This window comes from Adiantum capillus-veneris, chromosome 7 (assembly GCF_014529385.1).
Source record: "Adiantum capillus-veneris isolate H3 chromosome 7, ASM1452938v2, whole genome shotgun sequence".
NCBI lineage: Eukaryota > Viridiplantae > Streptophyta > Polypodiopsida > Polypodiales > Pteridaceae > Adiantum > Adiantum capillus-veneris.
The window spans coordinates 139,652,167-139,670,523 of NC_140937.1; positions in this window are offsets into that span (position 1 = coordinate 139,652,167).

The following is an 18,357-nucleotide window of genomic DNA, read 5'->3' on the forward strand; positions in this document are numbered from 1 at the left end:
TCTTACCACGGATTTAAAGAAACTACGTTGGGCTGAGGAACTGAGAGTGGTTCAGTTATACTACTTCTTGGGTACAAACTCGAGTATCACTGTTCACACTTACCCAGGAGGCACAGGAAAACGCCTAAACGAATGGGTATGGGATAGAGTGGTGGAGATAATTCCATATCAAAGAATCAGAACTTTTTCTCAGAATACCCCTAAGAATTTGGACCTTATAATTTACTTTCCAATTTCCAATGAGTATAAGAACTATTATACCAATCAATTAGAAGATTGTAGAAATCTGACTACAAACACCCATCGTTTGTATCACCATATTCCAAATCAGCCAGCTATGCGGATCCTTTAAAGGCCGCAAAAATTTACAACAAGTTAGGATGAGATACCTAAGGCTCTTTTGTAAGGCTATCCTTGTAAATATTCACCTTATAAATAAAGAACCAAGTCTTTTGAATTGAATATCTTGATCTTGTGTCTATTCTGAAGTTAAATCCTAGCCGTGTCATAAGTCTTTAAATTGCCAATCCGTTCATCTTACGAAACCATGTAGATACCTGCTTCTGTTCTTTATACCGTGCTTGTTTCTTCTCAAACAAGTGCAACCCCCCAACTTCAAAGGAAAAGGGGTCAATGTGGAACGAGATGCAGAGGTATGGATCCAAGCCATGAGGCATACATCAATACAGGATGCCCTTCTCAGGGCTAAGCCTCTTGCAGCTGAAGGAACCAACTCTAAAAAGAACTATAATGGATTTAATAACTTTAGGGGAAGAGCCAAGGGAACTTTCAACCAAGGATACCAACAACGTAGATTAGCTGCAGTAGTAAACCTGGAGCAGACCGTCCCAAACGTTAGGTGCTATGGATGCAATCAAATGGCCACTATAGGAATAACTGTCCTGAAGAGAAAAACCCTCGAACTACTGCTAGAGCCATTCCTCAAAATCAAGGAGATCATGCAAGAGGAGGTAGAAATGAAGGACGAGGTAAAGGAAAAGTAAGAGGAGCCAGATTTTATGCAACCATAGGAGAACCAACCCTATGAATAAAAAAGATAAAAAAAAGCCACTCGATTTGCCATAGTTAGCAATCTTAAAGCTTATAAACCACTATAAATCAATAAAATAAAAACTTGAGCTACTTATATATTATAAGAGTATACACGAATTTATTCTCCAAAAATTACTTAATGAATCTAAAGTTAAGTTAGTATTCAATCAAGAAAGAGGTTCTCGTTAGGAAGGAAAAATTCGAATCTTAGAAATGAGGTAGTTATCAAATAACCAACTCACATTCTTTGTGCACACGATAGCCTTCCTTGGAAAAATAACATAGATTTGAAAGCATTAAGGTACGAGACTAATAGGAAGTCCAAAAGAACTCTTGGTATGATACTTCTTAAAAACCCTTTACATGTTGTTGGTCAACCAGGTTAGAGCACAGAGGGGGTACCTCTGGTGCAATGGTGGGAGCTTGTCCCAAACGCAGATTGCGCAGAATGGCAAGAACACGCCGAGCACGTTCAGATTGGCAAAGCTAAAATACATTATACTTGTCGAACGTTTATTGCTCTGAATGGTCAGTTCGACCGAGCGCGTTCATGTTGACAAGGTGGATATATGGATCTTTATGGAATTGAATTAACCTGGTTTTTGATGATACAAATGGTTTGTAAAGGTTTTTAAGATGGGCTCAACACCAAGAGTTTCTCGAGGAAAAATTGGCTAGCAAGTAACTCCAACCAGAAACCGAAAAGAACTCTTAGAGTAATCAATAGCATTTGGTAAAGTGGAAAGGTTATCCCTTCGAAGATGCCACTTGGGGGGGATGAATTTCTCTTCTCAAAGATTTTTCCAATCTCGGTTGAGATGAGGAAATCTCAAATTTTTAAGTTGGGCTGATTGTAAGGTTTCCAGTTTCTGAAACCTGAAAGGTTGTATAAAGCCTAATCAAACTAATATGATTATTGAAAAAGCAGTGTAGAATTGTCTAACCATGGCAAATATTGGTATTTTTGGAATCTTAAGCACAGCAAACCCCGGGCTAGAATTTTTCAGAATTGAATTACGATAAAAACTGGTATAGTTATGACCCCTGGAAGTTTACACTGTGAATTGAGTAAAATAGGAAAAATTGAAGGGTTAGAGTAATCATTTAAGCATAGACTTTATTAAAGGTCTCCCAGATATTTACAAGATATTTACCAATTAAGCAAAAATAGGTCAAATTATAGCAAAATTGACATTTTAAAAGCTGGCAGGTAATGGGAGGGTCATCACTGACCTGCTAGGGACTCATTTAGCAGCAGGGGTCGTTTTTGACTTACTGGGGGCTGCTTGAACTTCAAGCAACTGCCTTTTTCAACCGGTGAGAGCTTAAGAGTGCCAGAAAACTATAAATAGGACCCTTAGCTTCACATTTTATACAGACCCGGATCCTTGCTACTCTCTCTCTCATCTAGAGAGAACACTACGCAGAAATCATTAGAGTTTAATCTCTAATTAATTAACCCTAACGGTAATTAACCTAATCCTTCTTAATTAGCAAGGTTAGATTAAGATAAATTGTTAATAAATCAAAGATTAGGCCTATGCATGCTCCTTAAACCTCTTTAAAATAATTAATCTCTGTTGATTATTGTAATTAAGCTTAGTAATATTAAGCTAATTAATTATCGTATCATATTATGACTGAAATTAGCCAAATTAACCATGAATTAATGATAAATATATTAATTAAGCTTAGATTAAGATGAGGTAATTATCAGAGTTGCATTAGACAATCATTAAGCTAGGAAAATTATAGGATAATTTTCTGAATAATTTTCCTAATTAATTAGGTAGAATTACTGTGTTTTTTGAGCTATTTAAATCGAGGAAACTAGTAAATTGATTTCAATTACTATAATATATTTATCAGTGGTTAATTGGGTGTTAAAGAACCCATGATAATTAGGAAAAGCTCAGATAATGAATTTAGCTAATTAATTAGGTAGAATTACTCTTTTTTTTGACCAATTTAAATAGGGGAAATTAGTAAATTGATTTCAATTGTTGTGATACATTTTTTCAGTGGTTAATTAGGTGTTAAAGAACCTGTGATAATTAGGAGAAGCTCAGATAATTAATCCAGCTAAATAATTAGATATAATTACTCTGTTTTCTGAACAATTTTAATAGGGGAAATTAGTAAATGGAATTCAAATGCTTCCATATAACTATCCGTGATTATTTGGTTTTTAATAACCCGTGATAATTTGAAGAAGTTCAGAAAGTTAATTTTGCTAATTATTTTATCTAAAATACCCTATTTTTTGAGCAATTTTAATAGGGGAAATTAGTAAATGGAATTTAAATGCTTCCATATAATTATCAATGGTTAATTAGGTGTTCAATAACCCGTGATAATTAGGACAAGTTCAGAAATGTAATTTAGCTAGTTATTCTAGCTAAAATACCTTGTTTTTTGAGAAATTTTAATAGGGGAAATTAGTAAATGGAATTTAAATGCTTCCATATAATTACCATTGGTTAGTTAGGTGGTCAATAATCCGTGATAATTAGGAGAAATTTAGAAAGGTAATTTAGCTAATTATTTTAGCTAAAATACCCTATGTTTTGAGCAATTTTAATAGGGGAAATTAGTAAATGGAATTCAAATGCTTTCATATAATTATCAGTGATTAATTAGGTGTTCAAGTATATGTGATAATTAGAAGAAGTTCAGAAAGTTAATTTAGCTAATTACTTTAGCTAAAATACTCTGTTTTTTGAGATATTTTAATAGGGGAAATTAGTAAATGGAATTTAAACACTTCCATATAATTATCAATGGTAAATTAGGTGTTCAAAAACCCGTAATATTTAGGAGAAGTCTAGAAAATTAATCTAGCTAATTACTTAAGCAGAATTACAATATGTTTTGGACAATTTAAATAAGGGAAATTAGTAAATAGGTTCAAATTGAATTGAGTTATTTATTGTAGGTTAATTAGAAGTTATAAAACCCGTGATAATTATGCTATTCTCAGAAAATTAGTTTAACTAATTATCTTAGTAGAATTATGCTTTTTTTAGGGGTAAATTAAATGGGGAAATTAGTAAATCATGTGCTATAATTACATGCCATTTTCAAGAGGTGTATTATAGGGTCAAGAAGCCGTAATAATTATGATAAGGTTAGAAAAGTAGTATAGATATTTATTTAAGTCAAATTATACTATTTCTAGCTTAAAAATAAAGAGGGAAATTAGTAAATCATGTGCTATAACTACATGATATTTATCAGAGCTGTATTATAGGGTCAAGAGGCCGTTCTAATTATGCCAAAGTTAGGAAAGTAGTATAGGTTTTTATTTAAGTCAAATTATATTGTTTCTAGCTAAAAAGTAAAGGGGAAAATTATTAAATCATGTGCTATATTTACATGCTATTTTTTAGAGCTGTATTATAGGGTCAAGAGGCCGTGATAAATATGCCAAGGTTAAAAAAGTAGTATAGATATTTATCCAAGCCAAATTATAATGTTTTTAACTAAAAAGTAAAGGGGGAAATTAGTAAATCATGTGCTATAATTACATGATATTTAGCAGAGCTATATTATAGGGTAAAGAGGCCATGATAATTATTTCAAGGTTAGAAAAGTAGTATAGATATTTATCTAAGTCAAATTACACCATTTTTTAGCTGAAAATTGAAGATGGAAAATATATAATTAAGTTAGAAAATAATAAGATAATTACCAGAGGTCAAAAATATCCTTATCTACTTGTGGTAATTATACCATAGTTAATTAGTGAGGTTAGTAAGTCATAATTGACCAAAAGTCTTATTTTGAGCAAATGATTAATTAAAATAAATAGAGTTGTGGTTAAAAGTTTTTAGAAAAATTATAGTAAGTGCAAACCTATGATATCAAGTTAAGGAAATGAAATCTTTAAGAGAAATTAAATACAATAAATATTAAGCCCAAAACAAGTAAATTATTAGCTTAAAAGTTGATAGGAAAATTAGGAAAAAGATATAGAAAATTATAAGAAAGTTAGGAGAGCTTAGAAAACCCTTAGGGAAATGGTGTAAGAAGTTATCATGCTTATATAGACAAATAAGAAATTACTAGGTCAAGAATTTATCAATTAAGACTATAAATTTAACCTTGGATGGGTTACGGTTAAATACAAAGGTTAAGTTTAGATTTTGAACTATTTACCTAATAATTAGATGTCCTTTTTATAAGGATAAGAAGTTATGATACCAAAAAGGACCCGAGCAAATTCTACATCTGATGATGAAGACGTAGCTCCAAAACGAATTAGAGCATCGCATGACGACGAAGCCGGGCCTAGTAGTAGGCCTACGGAGGAGAGTCTTCAGGCGCCAGCGCAACAACAGATGGCCAATCAATCCCAGGTGGGTTCCCATTATTCAATTAAGTCTTTAATTAGTTTAAGTTCTTTTATAAGTTAGCATTGCATACGTAAGAAGGATAAATTGGCTGAAAACGGAAGGTAACTTCCAATGTACATTTGTTTATAATATAGGAAAGAATTGTATGGGTTAAAACTGGTTGAATTAGGAAAGATATGTTTGATCATCCTTAAGACAGCTTGTCTCAAGACACCTCCGACTCCTTGATATAAATTGATGATAATGATTGGCTTTCTAGCCACGGTTAAGTCGGTTACCCCCATGAACGATGAGTTTCTACTCCGTGTCATGTCTTGATGTTTCTACATAAGTTAGGATACCGTTTTTATCCTAGGGGAGCCGCCCGGTTGTATGGGCAACTGGTTTGGTGTATGGGCACCCGGAACCTTGGGTGGGGGTTTATTCCACTCCGGATTTGAACAAGGAATGGGTGCCGTTTTTCATCCTTAGGTGGTCTTGAGACAAGAAGAGTACTGGTCATGGCTATTATAGACAATGTTTTGATTGACAGCACCCTGTCTTAAGTTTAAAGATGTCTGTTTTCTAAATGAATGCTTTCAATGCTGTCTTCAAGGAATTACTGTGATGAAACGTTAAAAGAAACCATTATTTTAAATGTTTAAAACAATGTGATAGTAAGATAAACGAATCATGTATGAGTACGGGGTGGTAAGTGGGGATTGACTAAGGTTGTCAATCATGGACGGGTGGACCTGATTAGTCAGGTAACTATCCATCCCTGCGCACTAAAACGTTTAGAAAACTTCTTCCATTGGAAGAGGAACCTACCAGGGGTTGTGCCCTCACATATGTTAGGGGGAAAAAAGCGTTGGTTGAGGATACCTTAGTCCAATTTGTGGAAGGTATAGGGCTGAAGTAGTTTTTGGAATTTTAAAAGGTTGTCCCGTTTCCGCTGCGAGACAGGACTAGGTCTTCTTCTAAGGCTATAGACCCAAGCCATTGTCAATGGCAAAGGTCTATTCCTTGGATTTTTCTTGTTTAGAGACTCTGATTTTTATCAAACCTAGAGACCTGTCAAGGATCCCATCCCGATCTCGGTATAGGCATGGTGGCTGGTGTCTTGTGAGGATGAGGATGTCCTAATTAAATTTGTGTGGTTACGATTGCGAGACTTCATGTATTCCAAGTGAGTGAGGGTTGGCACCCTGGTGGTTGGGTTGACTAGAGAGGGAGAGAGAAAGAGAGGTCACGCAACTATAAACTGCAAGAGAACTGCATGGAGGTTAGTGGAGATTAGAGGTTGAGAGCAATACCGATCTTCAAAGAGAGTTGATTGGTGGTGGTAGAAAAGAAGAGAGAGATAGACTAGGGTGGTTGCCAAGCGAAGAGAGAGAGAGAAAGACGTGGAATGAGGTTGAACTTTGAAGGGTATGCAAAGGCAATCAGATATTGCATAATACTGATGCATGCAGCCTGTCTGAACTTAATGTGGTTGGCAGATGGGGTGAGGGATGTTATTGACGATGTGTAGTAGATTGTCATTGTTGTCACTACTCCACCGCCCACTACCATAGCCGGTCGTCAGCGAACATCGATTAATAGCATTATGGATTCATTGGCAGACGTCGTGTGCTATCTCTAATATATATATATATATATATATAATATGGTATCCTTCACCTTTGGAGATGCTTGGGGTTGTATCCCATGTGAATTTGTTTGTAGAATCTGATCTTGGTCTCCACATATCCCGGTAGTTCCTTGAGAACACCTAGGATTGCTTACCATCTCCTTCTACTTCTCGTTCCTTGAATTAATACTCCCAATACTTCTACTTCTCCTCCCTATTCTCTTGTGCTGAAGTCTCTAGTGGATTTTTTTCTTTTTGTGTTTAAAATAAATAATAAATAAAAATCATTTGACAAATAATTCAAATCTAGTAATGCTATATCAAACTTCTTTGATTAAAGTCTCATTGATCAATTATTATAAACTTTCCTCACCCTTCGTACACAAACATGAAATTTGAAAAAAGGATGCAACCTGTGTAGAAATGATAAAGAAAAAAAACAATGTACACCAATAATGATTTTGTGAGGGCACTTAACTTTCATAAATGGATGTGTTCACGATCTCCATAGCCATAAGTTGGTTCCTCTATCTTCCTTTTTCGCTTTCCACAACATGCAAGAGCGTTGCCTTGAGCTTTGATACCACTGTTATAGACGAAGACATGATTGTCCTGCAAAATACCCAAGATAACACAATATCTAGCATAAACATACAAATCTGCATACCTGGAGATTCCCGTAGCACATAGACCATGAAATATGCGAATAGAGAGAGTCTGAGAGCAAGAAAGAACAAAAGAGCACGCGCAGGTGCACCTTCTAAAGTGGAGTGCTGCGTCGGCACGGCGAGAGAGGAGAGGGAAGAGAGGAGAGGAGAGAAGAATACACAGACACTGAGTGCAATCTTCCCCCGTGCAAGAGTGACCATTTCCCTCTTGCATGTATTTAATTTATAGATTTCTTGAATGGTAAAATTTAGTACAAATCGGCCGGCCGGTCATAAATGGCCAAAGCTCATAAAAGAGCACTTGAATAATAAAATGCACACAAAATATATATATATCCGCATAGGCCTTGGTCAAGCCTTTTCCACATGTCAGTTGCATTAAATACCAAAATATCAATTCCATTACATCCCCTTGGTCCTCTGATCCCTGCTATATGGTTTTAGTGTAATTTGGATCACTTTAGGTCAAGCAAATAGGTCTGTTTTAGGGTTTTCCTCTTTGCACTCTTTTTGTCTCTTTTCACCCACTTTTTGAACTTTTTTTGAGTGTGGTTGCGATCCAAGAAGGTACCAAAATCATGATCCATCATGAAAACTGTAACCAAACTATCTAGAAAGGTCAACCTATAGTCTAGGAACACTCTCCTATGGTCAAAATGACTTAAAATAGTTATTTAAGCACTCAAATTGACAATTAAGGCTCACAGATGCGTAGTCGCTAACCACAACAAAACTGACAATGCTTACACTTAAATGAAAGAGCAAAGAGAGAGGAACACAATGCAAGTTTCCAAACTGAATTTTGATTACCCAATCAGTAGAAAAGTTGATTACAAGTTGGAGCTTCTTCGTAGCTTGAGCGTACGTACAACAGAGCTCTTTCTTCTCTAAAGATAAGTCTCCTTTCACACGAAGGTTATTGACATCTATACTTAGGGCATTCTAAATGGCTAGTGTCCAACTCACACATAGAACTTTACAATTATGCTGACATGATTACAACTCAAGGAATTGACCTGCTACTTTGGAATCAAGATTTACACAGAGTATCACTACACTAGCTAGGCAAAATAATAGACTACAAATGTGGTGTTCGGCTACATGTCCGACCAGGTGGGTGTGTGTTTGGCCAATCCTCAAACAAAGGTCTTTATCTTTCTATTCTATCTATCTACCTCTCTTTCTTTGTCTCTCTCTAACCTCTCTCTATCATTCTATCCTGCTTCGTCCTCTCTCTCCCTCTCATTCTCTCTCTCTCTCTCTCTCTCTCTCTCTCTCTCTCTCTCTCTCTCTCTATTTTATCTATCTCTCCCTTTCTTTTAAAGCTCTTTGTTTAGGTCTTTTGTTTAGTGTTTAATTTTTTTTTAATCAATATTTTTTTCTAAAATTACAAATCTTTTAAATAGTACATTTTTTACTCTAATATAACACTAACTTAGCATTAAACATAGTTCCTTTGATCTTCTTCTAACGTCTTTAAATACATCACCTTGTCCCAAGAAGGCAATAACTATAAGGAACTGAATTGCTCCTTTACAAGAGGTGCTAATGGAAAGTGATGCAAGACACCACAACAATAGTAGCTCACATTATCTCCCATACTTTGAAATGCACATTGCAATTTTGTGAGTTTAGAGAAATCTACAAATGCAAGAAAGAAAAATCGAGGATCTATTGATCCTCCAGCAATAGCCAACATCCCATCCAAAGCACTATTAAATGTCTCTTGACTCCACTGCAAATTGCCTCCATGATGTATTGCCAAATTTGAAACACATAAGCTGATAGGCATTTTTTTGTCAAAGTGGCACGTCAAGTAGACATTTCCTTCCATTTGTAGGCTCACCGCATAGATGGACCACGAAAAATCTGAAGACACTGCTTTCTCCTTTAGATGAATTTCCCATAGCATATATATCACTGCTTCATTGGGAAAAGCCGTTTTCTTTCTCCCGATATGTACATGGTGATGACTCATTCAACTCATTGAAGCCCTGAAGTGTATCTTGAATCAATTTGTCTTGCTTGAGTTGCTTGATTCGATCATACATGTCAATTACATCACCATCTTTTGTAGTTTTTGACAATAGTATCTTCTCACTTTTTATTTCTTCTTGAATAACTTGTACCTTCGATTCCTCAAGACCACAAATGAGTCTAAACACAATTTTTGGGAGTTTATTATCCTCCTCTTATAACCTTTCAATGATTTCTAACCAGATATTGGATCGGAATATCTCACCATGTGTGCTTGTTTAGAAATCCAGCTTGCTCCTGCACTTATTTTGGCCAATCGAAGAAAATCTTGAAAAGGAATATAGCAACAATTAGAAGATTGAACACTAATTCAAAATTAAACACTATAGAAAGAAGAAAGCATCCACTTACATCCCATCCAATTGCAACACGAGATGCATGTCCCTATGCAACTTCAGTTGTTGCCCTTGGTGGTCAGTTTGAAAAGATCCATTGACTTCGCAAATGTTTCAACATCTGATTGTAAGGTTGCTTAACATACAGTGCTTTAGCCTCTTCATTTGCAATAGAAAATATAGCAGTTGAAACAATTGGAGGAGAATTCACAACAATGTGAGGCTTTCCGGATCGATACACATCAATCAAATTTTGAAATTCTTCTTTGTTTTTTTGCTGATTGTGAAGCAAAACTTTTGCAGCATAGATAGAATGTTGCCCATCAATAATCCAATAGTTTTAATCTTATAGTTTGTCTTCTTCCACCTCTTCTATTGTCATAGAAGTACCCCCCTTTGTCTTTGCATCTCGAACAAGCATCAACAAATATGCACACGCTGCAAGCTTAGTTGTACTTCGCGAAAATCCAAACACCATGCTTTTAGCCTATTTTTTTTCCATATTAAGTGCATTATAGTGATCAGGAGTAAGCCATCAGTTTTGAACAAGGATATCAAATTCTCTATATTGAAAAGGAAATAATTTATATACTTATTAATTACACCTATATGTTTTTCTTGTCGTTTCATGGCCTCAGCCTCTAAAATTTTTGGATTTACAATTCTTATCTTTGATGTTGAGCCTTGTGTTTAGGATGCCAAAGCTGCATTGACTACATCCAAAATGGAACCAGTTTTTCTAGGAGCTCCTTTTTGCACTTTGTCTTGCTTGTTTGCAGGTGGTTGTGAAGCTTTCACCTTCTTCCCTTTTAGTGTGGCAATGAAGGAGGTTTTAAGCTCATCAAATGTGACACCTTTAGGTGATTCTTTAGTCTTCCATCCTCGAGAAAACATTGTCTCTTCTTTGCTTCTAGACATGTGTCCAAATGCATATTCTCTTGGAGAAAGTTGAAAACTCTTGATTCATTGGAACAAGAATATCAATGCATTCCACATCTAGATGACCATCAACTGCAGAGGCGGATGCTTCCACTACTGGTCCAACATCTTCAAACATATCTCCATTGTCCCTTTTTGTAATAAATAAATGCACCTTATGGAACTATGCACCCTCTATACCATGTATGTCCAAATACCAAATCCTTGGATCATTGAAAGTATAATCAATTGAGACAGCAACCCTTGTAACATTTCTTTTCGGAGCCATCTCTTCCTAAAAAAAATAAAGATTAATTGTTACTATAACATAAAGTCTAGTTCAAGATAAATGGAAGAAAGTGTAGTGAGTGTTCAAACTAATTAGCTATGAGAAGGGCGAAGCAAGGTTCACCACTTGTCCAAGCTCAGCTGTAGACAACATACAGAGCTAGGAGGTCCACTAGTAGTCTAACAGAAGCATGTGGAAATCACTGAAGTTTGGCTACTCCTCTAACCTATCTTATCCCATAGAACAAAAGGTTTGGCCTTACAATCATCCACATTCTCAACCTATACAGAGGGTTTTGTTTCAAGGTCCACCACTTGTCCAATCTAAGCTTATCAAAACATGGAGAGAAGCAAATATCTATCACTTGTCCAAGCCAGGCTTATCAAAACATTGATAACAACAAAGATCTACCACTTGTCCAAGCTAAGATACATAGATAGTAGGAGGTTTAGTATAAAGCTCCACCAATTTTCCAAACTTTAGTAGCATGGTTCACCCTGGAATGCTATATCTTGAATAGTTTTTTTCCCTGTCTAGATAACCCATGATATGTTGTCCCCATAAGAAATCTTTCTTGAAGGTTGACCACTTGTCCAAGCTAACTCCATTGGAGCATGGATAGAAGAGAAACTCCACCATCTGTCTCATCTATGCTTCTTTAAAGCATGGCAAGATACAAGCTCCACCACTTGGTCAAGCTAGGCTCCATTGAAACTAGGACAAATGCAAGCTTTACCATATCTTCAAACTTGGCTCCATTAGAACATGTGGAACCCAGGCTATGTTGTACATTGAGTTTTTTGTTTGAAGGTCCACCACTTCTCCAAGCTACACTTCATAGATAGTAGACGGTTTAGTCTAGTATTCCACAATGTGACTATCCTTAGAGATACAAGGTATACCACTTGTCTAAGATGAACTTGGAGAAATAGTAATAGGTTCACCACTTGTGCATCTTGGGTGCAACATCCACACCCAGCTTCTAAGGCTTAATCTGGAATGGCGTTTTTTCATTATTTGGATAGCCTATGATATGTTGTCAATGAGGGTTTTTGTTTGAAGGTTCACCACTTGTCCAAGCTAGCACTATTGGAACACGAATAGAAGCAAAATCTCTACCACTTATCCAAGCTAGCTCTATTGGAGCTAGCATAGAAGATAAAATCCATCATGTACTCCATCTATGATTCTTTGAAACATGGAGAGAAGCAAGCTTCACCACTTGTCCAAGCTTCAATCCATTGAGACTAAGACAAAAGAAAGATTTACCATCTGCCCAAGGTGGGCTCTATTAAAACATGGAGAACATTGAGTTTTTGATTTGAAGGTCCATGAGTTGTCCAAGCTAAACATTTAATAAATAGTAGACAATTTATTCTAGCAGTCCACAATGTGCGTAGCCTTATGAATACAGTATAAACCACTTGTCTAAGATGGGTATGGGAAAATGATAATAGGTCCACCACTTGTCCATCCTAGGTGCCAAAGTCCACACCCAACCTCTAAGGCTATATCTTGAATGGTTTTTTCTCACCATTTGGATAACCAATGATATGTTGTCAATAAGGGGTTTTGTTTGAAGGTCCACCACTCGTCCAAGCTAGCTCTATTGGACCTAGCATAGAAGAAACACTCCATCACCTATTCTATATGTGCTTCTTTGAAACATGGAAAGAAGCAAGCTCCACCACTTGGCCCGGCTCAAATTAATTGAGATTGGGATAAAAGTAAGCTTTACCATGTGTCCAAATTAGGCTCCATTAAAACATGGAGAATATAGCATATGTTTTACATTATTGAGTTTTTTGACTGAAGGTCCACCATTTGTCCAAGCTACACTTCATAGATAGTAGACGGTTTACTCTAGTAGACCACATTGTCAACATGCTTAGCCTTAGAAATACAAGGTATATCACTTGTCTAAGATAGGCATGGACAAATGGTAAAAGGTGCATGACTTATTCAATTTTAAGATCTAAGCACATGGTCCACCACTTGTCTATCTTGTAAAGCTAAATCTTGAATGGTTTTTCTATACAGAGGTTTTTATTTCAAGGTCCATCACTTGTCCAATCTAATCTCATGAGAACATGGAGAGAAGCAAAGATCTACCACTTATCCAAGATAGACTGATCAAAACATGGAGAGAAGCAAAGCTCTACCACTTGTCTAAGCTTAGATACATAGATAGTAGATGGTTTAGTATAAAGCTCCACCAGTTGTCCAACCTTGAGTAGCATGGTACACCTTGTAATGCTTGAAGGTCCACCACTTGTCCAAGCTAGCTCCATTGAAGCATGGATAGAAGAAAATCTCCACCACCTATCTCAGCTATGCTTCTTTGAAACATGGAGAGATACAAGATCCACCACTTGGCCAAGCTAGCATCCATTAAATCTAGGACAAATGCAAGCTTTTCCATACGTCCATACTTGGATCCATTATAACATATGGAACCCATGCTATGTTGTACATTGAGTTTTTTTTCTGAAGGTCCACCACTTGTCCAAGCTACACTTCATAGATAGTAGATGGTTTAGTCTAGTAGTCCGCAATGTGCCTATCCTTAGAAATACAAGGTATACCACTTGTCTAAGATGAACTTGGAAAAATACTAATAGGTTCACCACTTGTCCATCCGAGGTACAACGTCCATAACTGTTTTTTAAGGCTTTAGATTGAATGGTTTTTTTTCACCATTTGGATAGCCTATGATATGCTGTCAACAATGAGGGGTTTCGTTTGATGGCTTACCTTTTTTCCAAGCTAGCTCTATTGGAACATGAATAGGAGAAAATCTCCACCACTTGTCCAAGCTAGCTCTATTGGAGCTAGCATAGAAGATAAATGTATTTCTTTTAATGGAAATGAGGTTTGCAGTAGAGCTTGATACTAAATTCATGGCATTCCAAAAACTTCTTTCTATCGTTATCGTGAACAATTTGAGAATGGGGTTCGACGCTCAATGCATGGTAATGAAGGTGTCATAAGAAAAGGAAGGGACCAAACAAAAATGGGAAGGGCGTTGATACAATGTTTTGTTGAGGAAAACGCATAGAGAATGCCACATAAGAGTAGAACTATGGAAGGTGGTACTAGGGAAACCTTGCTTGCAATAGCAAACACGTACAAAAAAATAGACATTTTACATGATGTCAATAAAACACTTGAGGGTATGAGTCTCAAGGCAATGTCTAGCACTACATTCAATAGGGTTTGGAATACAGAGTTTGCTAATGTGACCTTGTAAAAAACAAGTGAATTCTCCCAATGTGTTGTATGTAGTCGAATAAAGTCTCAACTAGAGTCAACAAAGGATGGTGAGTTGATTGCACGTTTGAAGGATAAACGTAGAATTCACATGATGTAGCAACAAATGTAGGAATGTGTACTACACATGACGTAAGTTCTTGCAGTTGCAAAAGGATAAGTATTTATGCATTTTACATGATAAAATGGACCAAGAAAAGACATCCATACCTAGATTGTGTGTGAACTCCAAAGACTATGTGAATGCATATCAACTACAGGTATCAGTAATAGGTATGATAACACATGGAATGGTCATGGGATGTATGGTCATTTCTCGCTTAATGGCAAGTCATGTAGTGGTCTTGCTAGTTGTTGAGAGAATTTTTTTATGAAGCGTCTATAGTAGTATGCGCACTTACCTATAAAGCTTTGTAGCTCATGTAGATTCCTTGGGTTATGCCATCCCTTTATTACCTCTAACTTTGATGGATCCATACAGATACCATCTTTGAGATAATGTGACCTGAGTATTCAATCTCTTGAAAGAAAAATTCACTCTTCTTTGGTTAATGAAAAGTTTATTCTCCCCCAAAGCTTGAAAGATTACCTGGAGATGTTTCTTATGCTCCTTGAGAGAATTGGAGTAGATGATGATATCATCAAGAACATTCCAATAAACTTGCGGTAGGGCCTAAAAATTTTCTCCATTAGGTGGTTGAATGTGGCTGGAGCATTTTCCAAGCCAAAAGGCATGACAAAAGATTCATAAAGACCAAACATTGCGCAAAAGGAAGTCTTTACAATATCTTCATTCACTATCCTTATTTGATGATAGCCACTTTTTAGGTCAATCCTTCTGAAGTAGGTAGAGCCCTGTAGCTTATCAAATAGATCTTCTACCTGCAATACGGGAAATATATTTTTGATAGTGATCCAGTTTAGTTCTCTATAGTCAACACACATATGATATGTGTCATGTTTCTTTTTCACTAGTAGGACTGGTGAACAAAAGGGAGAGGATCTAGGCCTCACCATCCCCTTGTCTACCACCTCATGCACTTGTCTCATAATCTCCTCTTGTTGAGCTTCAAAAACACTATAAGAAGTTTTATTGGCATTGAGCTCCCAGGTATAAGCTCTATATTATGGTGATCATCCCCTTGTTTTGGAGGTAACTCCATAGGGATGTCATTGATAAATACATCTTGGAATCTATTTAGAAAATTAGACAAGTCTGATTCTTCTTGATTCCTACCACTTTGTTTTTCTAAAAACATTATCATCATTTAGAGACTCTTTGACAAAAAGCATGTACAAGGAAACCGATCTTTTAATTGACTTATCAGAAGCAGGTGAATTTACAAGAGGTATAGTACGAACTGAGTTATTGGCATTTATATACATGTTCTTTTTACTGTAGGTGAAATAAATTCTCCTTTTAGGGAACTTCATGTTGGCATCCATGTGGTCGAACATGGTGCCCCTAGGATAACATCCTCATGTTGGAGAGGGGAAATAAAAAATTCTTCTTTGTTGATGTAGCTTTGGACATGAAACCTCAACTTCCCAATCAAGGGAGTAATGGATTCTTGATGCCCTTGAAAGATCCATCAGTAGTTACAGTATCTCCCATCGCAAAAGCTTGAATGTCCAACTCCGTTGATATGAAGTTGTGAGTAGAGCCTCTCTTTCCTTTCAGAGCTAAGAGGAGAAGGACTATAGGATGATCTTTTCCTCTTGGGAGGAGTTGGGGATCGTTGAGACTACCATCTTTGTGGAGCCAAATCTTTAAAGGAATTCAGATTTTTACTTCTTTCTCGTTCATTGGATTCCTCCTCTTCTTTTATTGGAGAAAGTCTTATTTTGGAAGTCTTGACAAGAGGCTTCCTAAGCTCTCTCTCTTATTCAAGAGGTAGGGAAATCCCATAAGCACGAAGTTGTTGAGTAGCTTTGGCTTGCAAGGCGGGGTTGCCCATAGCTTGTTGCAACCTGGTAACAAGATAGTTTGCAAGAGAGAGAATTAGAGAACTTGAAAACAGCTGAGGAAGAAGAAGTAACATACAAGAAAGAAGTAGTGTCCTTTCATACCATCACTCATAGAGCTTAACATATAATAATAGCATAGTAATGGAGATGAAGAAGATGGAAAGCATAGCATTGAAGCATGGCTCTTGGTTGGATTTGCATTCCGTAGCCAAGAGTGTTGGTTTAAGCTCTCAACTTCTCAAGCTTGGAGAAGGAGATCCTGCACTTCACAAAGTGATAATGTGTAAAAATGAGTGTGTAAGAGGGTGTATATCCCTCAAGCTAAGCCCCTTGCTTAGCTTGGTCGACCCCCCCTTGTAGCTCTTCCACTACACGTAACCATGGTCTGCCCAGTATAATAGGATATGCTCCCAACCCTGCTGGCATCACATGAAAATCAACCACTGCCTTTGCATCATATGCCTCCACTTCTAAGCTCTTTACAACACCCAAGCATTTTACTTTTTGATGGTTTGCCAATCTGATCCGAAAACCTGACACCCCAGCCACTATGAGACCCATCTTCTCAATGCATGAGTGTGTTATGACGCATATTTGGGCTCCGCCATCCACATAACCTTGCCCCAAATTTTTTCTTTTATGCCATACATCTACTATTGGACAAATGTCTGGTAGCTCATCCATTGCCAACACCTTTACTGAACCTCTCTCTGGCTCTTTCTCCATTCGGTTAACCATCCTCTTCCACTGTCGCTTTAGCTTAGGCACCATCTCTATAAGCTACCCAAAAGTAACATCTGCCTTCCTGCTCGTCAAATCCTCCTTCAAGTCATAGCTTAATTGCCCATCCCCTAGTGGAAAATCTGAAACATGAAACTTTCGACGAGCTCTCCTTTTCCTCTTGGCCTTGACATCCTCGCCTTCATGGCTCTTTCCTTTCTTCTTACTAGGACCTGGGGCACTTCTTCCTTCCTTATCCTCTGTGGTCCTCTTCCTAATAGGCATCACTAATGTATCCTCTAGCCTTGATGCCTTCGCCAAGGTGAATACACTTAGCACTTTTGTCTTTCCCTTTTCCTCCTAGGTCAGCCCACTGGTTCCTTCGTCTCCCTTAACTTCGATGCCATAATCATTTGACCTAGTTAGCACCTGTCTTGGCAATGGATACATGTCTCCCCCCATCCTTGGTGGCTTATCACATTGCGGGCTGATGTGACCCAACTCTCCACAATTATAACATGTGGGCGTCTGCCTCCAAAACCTACCATTGCTTTGTCCAACACCATTCCTAGGCCTTTCTTCACCTCCTGGCTGATTTGCAAACCTCCCTCTACCTCGATTATTTCTCACTTGACCTAGCATGTTTAGGCTGAGATTCTTCATCAAATCTACCATTTGCCTCATGTCTTGCCTTAGCCCGTCATCTTGCACTGTTGTAGTGACCACTGCTGGCATAACCTGAGTAGTAACAGGAACCACTGGTTAGTGATGAACCCCTGACATGCGACCTTGTAAAGACTCTATAGGCTGAAATTCAGACCTCATGGGCAAAGACTCCACCCCTAACTGGCTCATTTTCCTCAACTTCCACTCTTTGTTCCTTGATACCTCTAGTGCATCTTCATATGTCCTAGGCTTCTTTAGCTCCACTCTCCAACGTATATTCTCCCAAAGACCAGCCAAGAACCTGTCCTTCTTCATCATGTCAGGCGGGGGTACCTGTGGTGCTAAGGCCTTGCACATTCGCTCCCATGCCAATGAAAACTTACGTATGTACGCATCTACTGGCTCACCTTCCTTTTGCACTAAATCCTCTACTTCTTGCCACACTTTGTCAGGATCTTCTATCTTC